The sequence below is a fragment of the Mixophyes fleayi genome, chromosome 1, assembly GCF_038048845.1.
Source record: "Mixophyes fleayi isolate aMixFle1 chromosome 1, aMixFle1.hap1, whole genome shotgun sequence".
Taxonomy (NCBI): Eukaryota; Metazoa; Chordata; class Amphibia; order Anura; family Limnodynastidae; genus Mixophyes; species Mixophyes fleayi.
Genome location: NC_134402.1, coordinates 368,796,122 through 368,808,519, shown reverse-complemented (window position 1 = coordinate 368,808,519; position 12,398 = coordinate 368,796,122).

Genomic DNA, 12,398 nt, shown 5'->3' with positions numbered 1-12,398 from the left:
TGTAAAACAAAGTATACATAAAATAAAAACATAAGGTAGATAAAATATGTGCAAAAAAAAATAAAGGGAAGGACTCAAACTTGATGTCTATCTAGTGGGAAAATGACAGTTCTAAGACAAGAGGAGAGAGTGTGCCTCACAGTGGTGATTGAGACTGCAGGGCAGGTTTACCAATCTGGGTATTATAGATTGGATTAGGGTAGGCTCTAGCAAAGAGCTGGCTTCTCAGAGAGAATTTAAAGATTTGAAAGCTGGGGGTGTGTCTAATTTGGTATGGTAAAAAATTCCATTGGTGCATAGCAGCACAGAATTTTTTTTGTAGGGGGGGATTGATAGAGAAGGCTGAGAGAGATTATTTGAAGATGATGTTTGAGGTAAGAAGGGGTGGTGGTGTTGAGGGCTTTTTAGTTGCAAATAATTTGAGATTTGCAAAGTGGTGCAGCAGATGTGGAGCAGTGAGAAAGGAAGGTATGTTGGCACAGCATTTCGAATGGATTAAATTGGGGACAGATGGTTGAGTGGAACACCATACAGGGTAAAGTAGTCAAGCCAGGATATGAGGGAATGCATACGAGTTCTTGTTTCATTTCTGATAAGAAAAGAAAAGGGTATATTCTAGCAACATTTCAAATATGGGGTGTCTCCGGCATAGATGCGGTATTGGATGCCAAATGAATTCACAAGCAGAAGTGGTGTACAATGTGGAAAGCAGATGGACGGGTACATGGTCTATTCCAACAAATAGTCGGAATGGAGTGTTGGGGGTGGTGCCAGAGGTAGAGAGACTGAAGACTGGATATCTAGGAAGTGAACCATGAGAGAAACTGTGTCATGAAGGCCAAAGGAGTGAAAGATGTGCAGGAGAAGAGGATGCTCAACAATGTCGAAAGTGCCAAAGCGGTCCAGGGGGATGAGTACGGAGATGTGAGCTTTAAAACTGCACTTCCACCAAGGAAATGTTTTTCCCTAAAATGGCCCATCCTTCTAGCCAGAGCCACAGGAAAACCATCTGCATATAGCAGCTGTTTCAGTAATACAGAACTGGCAAATTAATTTTGTTAACATCTATAAATGGCTGAAGAAAGATGAACCTTGGGAAGTGAGTTAAATGGTTTGGAGACAGGAGAGAAATAAGGCAGTACTTTGAGACAGAGGCTGGGACAAGAGGTGGTTTCTTTAGAAATGGTGAGATAAATGTGTTTAAGGGAAGATGTGAAGGTGAGTTAGAGGTACACATGCAGTGGAGGAGAGGGAGTGGAGAAGTTACAAGAGAATAGGGTCAGGGGGACTGGCTGTGGAATGAGCCATCAGTGCTGAGAGTGTGTCATCAGTTATTGGGGGGTGGAGGTGGGTGGGGCATGCAAGGTCTGGTCTAAGGAGATATACTTTTCAATGGTGCCAATTTTGTCTTTTAAAGAAGGTGACAATCTCTATGCAGGGAAGTAATTTGAATGTTACCTTGAGACATTATTGATTAGAAGACTGGGTGGATATTGTGTAAATAATGTAAACATTATCTTAGTAGCCTAACATTAACTATGCAGTCTTGAAGCAAGGCAAAAAAAAGGCAAAAGCCATGCTCTAACTATACCACTCGGTCACATTAAATCATCTGCCTAATGTTGTGTAGGTCCCCTCGTGCCCCCAAAACAGCTCTGACCTGTTGAGGCGTGGACTCCACAAGACCTCAAGGTGTTCTGTGATACATGGCACCAAGATCTTAGCAGCAGATCCTTTAAGCCGTCCACATTTTGTAAAAGAAAGCGTGATTCATCAGACCAGGCCACTTTCTTCCATTGCTCCATGGTCCAGTTCTGGAACTCGTGCCCATTGTAGGCGCTTTCAGTGGTAGACCCAGGTCAGCATGTGCACTCTGACCGGTCTGTGGCTACACAGGTGCATACGCAGCAAGCTGCAATGCACTTTGTGTTCTGACAGCTCTCTATCATAGCCAAAATTAACTTTTTTCAACAATTTGTGCTACACTAGCTTTTCTATGGGATTGGAGCAGACGGGCTAGCCTTTGCTCCCCACGTATCAATGAGTCTTGGGCACCCATGACCCTGTCACGGTTGTCATTTCTTGGACTACGTTTGGTAGGCACTAAACACTGCATGCCAGGAACACCCCACAAGATCTTACGTTTTGGAAATGCTCTCACCCAGTCATCTAGCAATCACAATTTGGCCCTTGTCAAAGTCTCACAGATCCTAACGTGTGCCCATTTTTCCTTCCTCCAAAACTTCTTCAAGAAGTGACTGTTCACTTATTGGCCATTAAAATGAACCATTGTAACGAGATAATCAATGATATTCACATCAACTTTCAGTGGTTTTAATGTTGTGGCTGATCAGTATACAGTCATGGCCAAAAGTTTTGAGAATGACACCAGTATCGGTTTTCACAAATTTTGCTGCTTCAATTTTTTTTAGACCATTTTGTCAGATGTTGCTATGGTATACTGAAGTAAAATTACAAGTATTTTATAAGTGTCAAAGGCTTTGAATGACCGTTACATTAAGTTTATGCAAAGAGTCAATATTTGCAGTGTTGACCCTTCTTTTTGAAGACCTCTGCAATTCGCCCTGGCATGCTGTCAATCAACTTCTGGGCCACATACTGACTGATGACCGCCCATTCTTGCCTAATCAATGTTGGAGTTTGTCAGAATTTGTGCCTCTTGATCATTGACCACAAGTTCTCAATGGGTTTAACGTCTGGGGAGTTTCCTGGCCTTGAACCCAAAATTTCGATGTTTTGATCCCTGAGCCACTTCGTTATCACTTTTGCCTAATGGCAAGGTGCTCCATCATGCTGGAAACAGCATTGTTCGTCACCAAACTGATTTTGGATGGTTGGGAGAAGTTGCTCTAGTAGGATGTTTTGGTACCATTCTTTATTCATGGCTTCTTTGATGACCTTCTTGACACCAGGCCATCCTCCAAAAGTCTTCACCTCACTGTGTGTGCAGATGCACTCACACCTGCCTGCTGCCATTCCTGAGCAAGCCCTGCACTGGTGGTGCCCTGATCCCGCAGCTGAATCAACTTTAGGAGATGGTCCTGGCGCTTGCTGGACATTATTGGGTGCCCTGAAGCCTTCTTCACAACTATTGAACCTCTCTCCTTGAAGTTCTCGCTGATCCGATAAATGGTTGATTTAGGTGCAATCTTATTAGCAACAATATCCTTGCCTGTGAGGCCCTTTTTGTGCAAAGCTATGATGACTGCACGTGTTTCCTTGCAGAGAGCCATGGCTAACAGAGGAAGAACAATGATTTCATGCACCACCCTGCTTTTAAAGCTTCCAGTCTGTTATTCTAACTCAATCAGCATGACAGAGTGATCTCCAGCCTTGTCCTCATCAACACTCTCACCTGTGTTAATGAGAGAATCACTGACCGGATGTCAGCTGGTCCTTTTGTAGCAGGGCTGAAATGCAGTGGAAATGTTGTTTTGGGGATAAATTTCATTGTCATGGCAAAGAGGGACGTTAAAATTAATTTCAAGTCATCAGATCACTCTTCATGACATTCTAGAGTATATGCAAATTGCCATCATAGAAACTGAGGCAGCAGACTTTGTGAAAAATAATATTTGTGTCATTCTCAAAACTTTTGGTCATGACTGTATATGCTTGCAATGTTTTCTTGAGGGAGGTGAAAGAGAACCTTAGCGAGGTAATTGTCAACTTTTTCTTAAAATGTGCTCTTGATTTATAGTTAACATTTAAGTTTTTATTTAAGTGTCCCTTGAATTTTTTTGTGGGAACCCCTTGGGGTATACTTACCACAGATTGAGGTCTTACTATAAAAGCGATGCAGCTTCATAGTGGAAAAATAAATGTTTCCTGGTCCCATAAACGATAGCAGGAGTAATTCCTGAATAAATCATATCAAATAGACTCATCTAGTTGTAGATAATATACCATTTCTTCCAACCCATGTATAAATCCATTTATTATGAATCGGTCACCACCACCTCCCTTGGTTAAAAATTCACATTTTCTGTCAGTGAAACAGTTTTTTTCCCAGGCAGAATGGATGTCCCCTTGTCATCTGCACAGTCCTAGGAATGGAAAGCTCATTTGACAGATCTTTTGCGTTGACCTTGGATATATTTATACATTCTAATTGGGTCACCTATAAGGTGTATTTTTTCCCAATGTAAATAAGCCCAATTTGTCTTGTCTATCTTTATACGTAGCCCACATAAGCCTTTACTAACGGAGCTACAAAGATGATATCTCATAGTGTATATTACTGTGCTGTAGGGAAATAAGAATGAATAATGTAAATCTTCTGTCCTGCTTTAGAACAGTATTATATGGTAAATAAAATCTGCCCTAGTATGTATTCTTGCTAACAGACCAACTTATCCATCCAAGTCTAGTAAGGTCATTAAATTTCTGTCTGCACAAAGGTTCCTAATTGTCCACATCACATGCTCGTACCGTGCCTTTTAATCCAGATTTATTTTTCATTTTCTTTTGGAAAAATACTGTGTGTGACTGTTTACGGGTTTGGCAGGAAATGCCACCCTAACAACACTTGGGACCACCGCTGTTCGTTCATTTACTTTTCCAGCTTTTCTCCTAAAGTATTGCTTAGTTTATCCTAATTTATGTCTTAAAGTAACCATGAGTGTGAGAGTATGTTAGTACTGTCTTTATTACATTATTCATTATTATACTTTAGTGTTTGAAAGATTTTATTTCTTTGGCCAAAAGATGCCTAAATATATACTTTTCTGTATAAAGTGTGCCTGGAAGCTGAAAGCGGTATTGAAAGTACAGGCTGAGAACTGGTTCCCCCCATCTCAAAGGACATGTGCAAAAATAAATCCTGTTGTGGGAGAAAATATTGCATGGTCCCTGCTAAACAGGGACCGCTCACTTAAATGTTCCTTCCTCATCACTTAAATTTCATTTAAATCTTGTCCTGCAAAACAAAATCTATGATCTGTCTCTAGGTAAATACATAAACCACGCCTTCTCCCATCAGAATATGCTAAGATTGCATCCCCTATTCCATTTTGCCCTGCACTGTAAAAATGGCATAGTCATCACCATTTATTTATATAGCGCCACTAATTCCGCAGCGCTGTAGAGAGAACTCATTCACATCAGTCCCTCCCCCATTGGAGCTTACAGTCTAAATTCCCTAACACACATACACACACACAGACAGACAGACAGACAGACAGAGACAGACTAGGGCGTTAATGATATCGCATCGGGAGAAATTTTCTGTAGTGTGTACTCAGCCTAATTCATAAAATAATGTAGTTGGCTACTGAATGTTGTCATTTCTCTGATAGTACTGTTATGTGCGTATTGTCGCTAACCAATAACGATTGTCGAACCTCGAGTTGTGTTTCCAAAGCACAAAGATTTATTCGCAAATAGTAGAATAAATATGCTCAAGCGAAGTAATAGTAAATACAGCCGTTACTTATCACAGGCGCTCTGGATCCAGTGCAGTCATTCAATCCTGAAGTCTGGGGACAAGATGTCTGCATGCTGGATCACAAGCTGCTGCTTATATACACAATCAAATACAGTAATACAATGAAGATGGTATAGCTTGCATCTATTGGTCCAGGTCTCAGGAATGTCCAAGGGGTTGTCAATCATTGGCTGGTTCATCCTAAGGAATCCAAAGGAGGGAGTCATCTCTGCAGGGGGTATGCTCTGCTCTTCCCGCCAAGATTCCTTAGTCTTAAGTAGTTCATAATTCCCTATCATTCATAACTTGCGTATGCACTCTGCGATTCCCTCGCAGAGTGAACCAAACAGTAGGATATGTTACAAGGTTCATTATGATACCACTCATGATGTTATTCTTTCAACCCGTTCCGTGTATTTCACTAATATGCATGTAACTCTGATATAACATATAAATACTACTATATTTCGACATATCTGACTATGTGTTGCAACTACCATTAATGTGTACTATTTTATAAGTATGCGTGTTTGTGCGAATGTATGGTAAAAGACCAATTACTGTTGCTGCCACGTGTAGTGGATGCGTACGCCCTTTCATGCCGTAGCGTGCCCTTGTACGTCGATGCGTACCGTACACATCTTTTCAGACAAAGACAACCAAGTTTGCTAGACTTTAATTGAAATGACTTTATCCAATTTGCTGACTTCGACAGTAGATAACTAGCTGATAGTTGGCAAAACATGATGGGGCTTGTAGTTTCACAACACCTGGAGTGTCACAGGTTAGCCATCACTGGACTAGGGTCAATTGTGATAGCAGCCAATTAACCTACTAGTATGTTTTTGGAGTGCGGGAGGAAACCGGAGCACCCGGAGGAAACCTATAGTCGCACAAAAATAAGTGCATTTTGTACATTTGTAAGTGAGCTGTAAAGACTTGTGAAGTACTATCAGAGTAATGACAACATTCAGTAGCCAACTACATTATTTTATGAATTAGGCTGAGTACACACTACAGAAAATTTCTCCCGATGCGATATCATTAAGGATTTTACCAACGACTAAACTCCCGATCAGCATGCCGATTCATGCGTACACACTTACATGATTTTACACAATTTATTTTCAGGTCTGTGCTGTTCATCTGTCATTACCATCTGCTGAATAGATTGTGACTCTGTAAACTCTAAGGAGAGATCTGCCTGTACTGCTGGTCATTATTGCGTACACACTGCAGAATTGGAACAACATCGTTTATCAAGATATTTACTTTGTTTCTAAAATCAAATAAAGTGATACGATGTGCTTTGGACTGATAGAGGGGGCATTTTTGCATACAACTAAATAAGTTTTTTTTATGAGATCAGTGGTGTCAGGGGTGCAGGTGAATTAGCAATCATAAATTCAACTCTGAGAGGCAATGCCATGTTTGGGCACCACAATCATCCTGTATTTACACTTGTGCTGTAACGGGTGCAGATGATATGGCTGAAATCAAGCGTACTTACAACATATACAGGACTTGAATCGTCCGTATCTGCATGAGCAGGCCGATACTGTACCTGGGCTCTGTCCACCACTTCCCTCCCCTGTTCCACCTCTCATGTCATAGGGAGTCATAGGAACATGAATCAGGCCCATCATCTATAAGGTTAAAACATATATTCACCTTTCTAATAGAAATACTTTCCAAATTTCCTCCCTGTAGAGTCCTTCATCTGACCCCATCATCATTATTTGCTACAAAATATATGAATACAGCTTTATCTTTTTCGTGTGGTACCTATGCAAGGATTGATCTTTCTTGTTTTTTTACAGCATATTGTATTTGTGTATATATTGTAACATTGTATTTTTATGTATAATAATAATTGTAAACATTTGGATATATTTCTAACATGTTTACTTTATTGCATATAAGTATAGAATGTTTTCTATTCCATCATCCAAAATAAATAGAGAATTTAAAAAAAATTATAGGTTGAATGATCTCTTATGAAATCATTCTCACTGTTGCATTCTAAAACTTTAACGCTGCATTAAATAAGATAGAATGTAACACTTCTCATTCCATTTCCCATTGCGTCTCCGTACACTACCAGTTCAAATTTATCAGTAAAAGTGTAGCAGATCAAAAACATGTGGAAAATGCGTAAAAAAAAAACTATTACTAAAACTAGTGCACATGTGTTTTAGCGATTTTTTTCAGTGAATATATGTGACCGAGGCTTGAAGGCAGGGGCGGCGCCACCATTAGGCAGCATTAGGCAGCTGCCCAGGGCACCGGCCTCTAGGGGGATGAGACATTATTCTTTAAATTATTGCGGGTGGTGCATTCGCCCAGGACGGAATGTCCGCCCGCAATTTGAGTTCCTGCATACACGGTACTGCAAATTTACCCAGCACCCAGCTCCTAGCTTCTGGCAGTGTCGTGACGTCACGATGCTGCCAGTGTAGAGAAGCCAACAGGGAGAAGACAGAAGCAAGAAACAAGAAGATAAAAGAAGGAGTGAAGGTGAGTACAGAAAATGGGAGATAGTGAAAGTATGTTACAGATAACAGGTGGGGGGGGGGGGGCGGGAGAGAAGGGAATGCTACAGATAATGGGGGGGAGGGGATGCTGCAGAAAACAAGGGGGGGGAATTCTACAGAAAACGGTGGGGGCGCAGGTTGACGGGGGGACATTTTAAAGAAAAGTTGGTGGACAAAAATTTGGATTTGGCATTTAGGGCAACAGTGTATGTGAGAGATAAGCTGGTAGGCAAGTGGGCATGTGAGTAATGGTGTTATGCAGCTAGCATATGTCACAATAGCTGATGGGCAAGGGGTGGCATATGTGAGAATAGCTAGTGGGCAGATGGGTATGAGTGAGAAAAGTTAGTGGGTGTTACAATTCAAGGTTACCTTAGTCAGTATTTACACCGGCCTTCCCAGGGCGCGGAGTCTAACGGCCCTCCCGGTCTTCTGCAAGAACCGCCGCAAGGCAGGATGGGTTTTGCTGCCGGAGAACCGCAGGTCGCGGCCCCCAGGTTAGCCTACTGACGTAAGGAAAGAGCTCTATGAGATGGACAGGCAGAGGCACTGAAGGACTACAAGGAGCTAGTGGCCAAGTACACTAACCATTATGTCCTGGAGATAGCAGCCTGGAGCGGGAACCGGTTCGGTATACGGGAGTCAGTCCAAAGCGTAGCACCAGGGATAGCCCAGAGGGTAGTCAGGAACACAGCCGGGTCGGTGCATAGGAATCAGTCCAATACACAGTACCAGGGATGAGACCAAAGGGTAGCCAGGAACACAGCCGGGTCGGTACACAGGAATCAGTCCAATACGCAGTACCAGGGATGAGACCAGAGGGTAGCCAGGAACACAGCCGGGTCGGTACACAGGAATCAGTCCAATACGCAGTACCAGGGATGAGACCAGAGGGTAGCTAGGAACACAGCTGGTTCGGTACACAGGAATCAGTCTAATACGCAGTACCATGAATGAGACCAGAGGGTAGCCAGGAACACAGCCAGGTTGGAACACAAAAATCTGGATAAGCACAAGGGAAAATACACGGGAGACAGGAGCACAGGAAATGCAGCCAGATGCAGGAAACACGTTGCTCTGACACAGACAGTGTGTCAGAGCAGTGCTAAAGTAGGATTTGAATTCCCCGCCCAGAAATCACCAGACCTCCGCCGGGACCTGCCCAGAAGTGCGGAGGGACGGAGCTAAGGTAAGCGCCATAACAGTGGGCAGCTGGGAACATGTCAGTGTGTAAGAGGTGAGTGAAGTTTTTTTTTTGTTTTGTTCTGAAATCTAACATTTGGAGCCTCCCCTCTAGATATTCTGCATTTGTTCCTGGGCAGCAGTGAAGCCTAGACAGCATTCTGCATCAGACATCAGTACATCTGGACTACAGCCATGTCTGTCAACCTTGCCCGTCAGCCAGCCAGGAGGAGGTAAGAGTTATTTTTTTTATATTAGATGTGTTAAGGGTTGGGATGTGAGATTTTTTGGGGGAGGAGGGACATTAAGCCTAAGCTTTGCCTAGGGCACTGAGCAACCTTGCACTGGCCCTGCCTGAAGGAGGATATTGTCTATCAGAAGCAGATATTTATAAGTAGTGATCACTTTAGGTCCATTCAATTTGCTTTAGATAAGATATCTGAGTGCATGTATCATTTTATGATTCTAGGTTTTATGCTTTATACAATACTTTAATCCATTAAAAAGGATGATAAAGTCAATTCAATCTAATAAATGAAACCTGGCATACTTACTTAGTAAAAAGCATAATCTGGTACTGTTGAGTGATCTCTACATGTCGGATTTAATTGTGTGCTGTTCTACCACATAAAGTGATTTCTGTTTTATCCCATGACCTTATATATAAACACATTTCCTAACACACACATTAAGTTTTTTCTTTGTCTTCTAGTGTAAAAGAACAACAAGCCTAAAGTATAAGTTGGTTAATATAAAAGAGCCACAGATAACATTTTCAAATATTTCTGTAAAAGTTTCAGCAGCATATCAGACAATATTTGAGATAAGGTTGTGATGATCATAATATTGCTAGATACTGCTGACTTTCTGTCAGTAATCCCATTAAAGGACACCACAGCCAGCATATTTTTCGCTTACTTTTGCAAAAAGTTGCTGGGAACAATAGCTTGCAAAACATCTTATGTTTTGTCAAGGTATGGACATTTTTACACACACAGACACACACACATACTTGTTTTTATTGCATCATGAGGACCCATGTCTGGAACATGAAACATAGAGACACCCTTTTCTGAACCACTTGAGATTTTCAGTTTGACTTTGATCAAAGTATTGACTCATGATGGGGAAAATGTCATGTATTTTGGCCAGGTGAGGACATCCAGACATTGACACCTAGCCATAGAGGTTACAGTCATGGTCAACCATTGTATACCATTTCAACAATTTTTTTTTTCTCTTTACAGCTGTTGGACAGTTCTTTATGGGGCTTCTTACAGTACAGGCAGTACTGCTTTTTGTTATACACCCTGAAGGCATCACTTATTCTAGGACAGTGTTTGGATGGACACCACAGCATCTTTCCGGGTTCTGTGTTTAAAACATATTGTCATATTGTTTTCTCTCATTGTACTTGTTCTACAATGTTGTTCATTGAACAAAGTGTGAAAAATAAAAATAAAGAGATTTAAAAATATACCAAAACACTACTGCCATCAGGTGAAGAATCATTGTGCATTGAACACGTCTCTGTGTTCCTTCGCTTTGTTTCACTATAGCGCAATGGCATTTAACCGCTTGTGTCTGAACCACTCTCCTTTAAAGTGTCAGGAGCATACTCATCTAAACTACTCTCCAGGCTTTAGTCGGAGCCACCCCTCTACTGTGTCATGCTCCACTGTCCCCACTTTACTTTCTGCAGGAGGAGGATGTGACCTTGTCTTATCTAATATATATAAGCCTAGTGGCGTGTGTTAGTCTGTGTGTGAAAAAACAAAAACAAGCTGCAGCGCCACCTGCTGGGCGGAGTTATACACTGACCTACTAAATTCTTAGCATTATCTAATATTATAAAAGTAAAAGCCTAGCAGTGTGTGTTAGAGTGTTTGTGTGTGGAAAAAACTATTTTCTCAGAAAGGGCTCATCCAATTGACCTGAAATTTGGTATACTGACATTATTTGACAAAAAAATTAGAATAGTGAAGTCAGTTAACTTCCATCATCCCCCCTTCCCCCGTGAAAGGGGTAGTAAAGGCTAAATTTATGAGTTGAGGGCTCAAACTAATTTTCGTCAGGTAATTTTACCTCATGAACACACATTAAAAAGGGCGCTTGCATCGGGAATAACGCTCTTCCCCTGAGGAGGCCTGGGCTAGGCCCAAATGCATGACAAGAACTTTTTTAAGACCTTAAGTAGCTTGATTTGACTAGAATGCATGAGTATCATGCACGGGTTAACTTGTCCCCAATATGTGTAAAAGGGCAGGAAAGCTGCAATCTCCTTCTCTCTTGAACATCCAGTGGTGGCATGCACACATGTCCCCTCCACCTCAGACACAGACGCACACTTTTGGGCTGACAAAAGGGATTCGCAGGGACATAGCAGATTATGATGCGGAGTATATTAACAAGGTTCTCTGCAATGACTAGTTTTGGTAGGTTTTGTGGGGAACTCATTTTTTGTACTCACTATAGCAAAGGTCCAAACAGTGTTGGTGTGTAAATATCCCCACAAGTATAGGAATACACACACACACACACACACACACACTTGTATTTAAAACTTCAGTCACCCTTGGTCAAATGGTAGACTACATCCTTAAACATGACATATTTCTGCACAATTTTTAGGCGCAATTACTATTTACTTGTTGAATTTCACACATTGAAAAACCTAAATCAGTGAATGTGACATGTGCAAATGTTTGGCACCCTTTCAGTTATATTTATTGTTACTTCTTCATTTAAGGCCTCACAATTTGATTTATTAGTTTGGCCTTATATTAAGCTACATTAGGTGAATATAATTCCAGAATTTAATAAATACCCCGTCCCTTCTAACTTCTTAGAATGTTGTGCTTACTCTCACAATGTGCTGAGAAGTTAGATGGGTCTACTGGCTCCTCTGAAGTTAGAATGGAATGATTGGCTCCTCTGAGCAAGCTGACCAAGGACTTGAAAATAAAGATAATACAAATAATTGCCTGTTACAAATCAGAGAAGGGCTATAAAACATATAATTCCAGCTTGGCATTTCTACTGTCATTAAGAAATGTTAGGTAAGGATAACTGTTTTTCTGGGTCTTCCAGGGGGTAAATGTATTAACCTCCGAAACTGGAGGTTAATACATTTACCCCCAGATCTTGCTTTGACGATAGTCAAGGCAATATCTGGAAGATCCAGAAAAACCCCTAATAGAAATGCTTGTTATCGGGTCATATATGTAAAGCAAAAT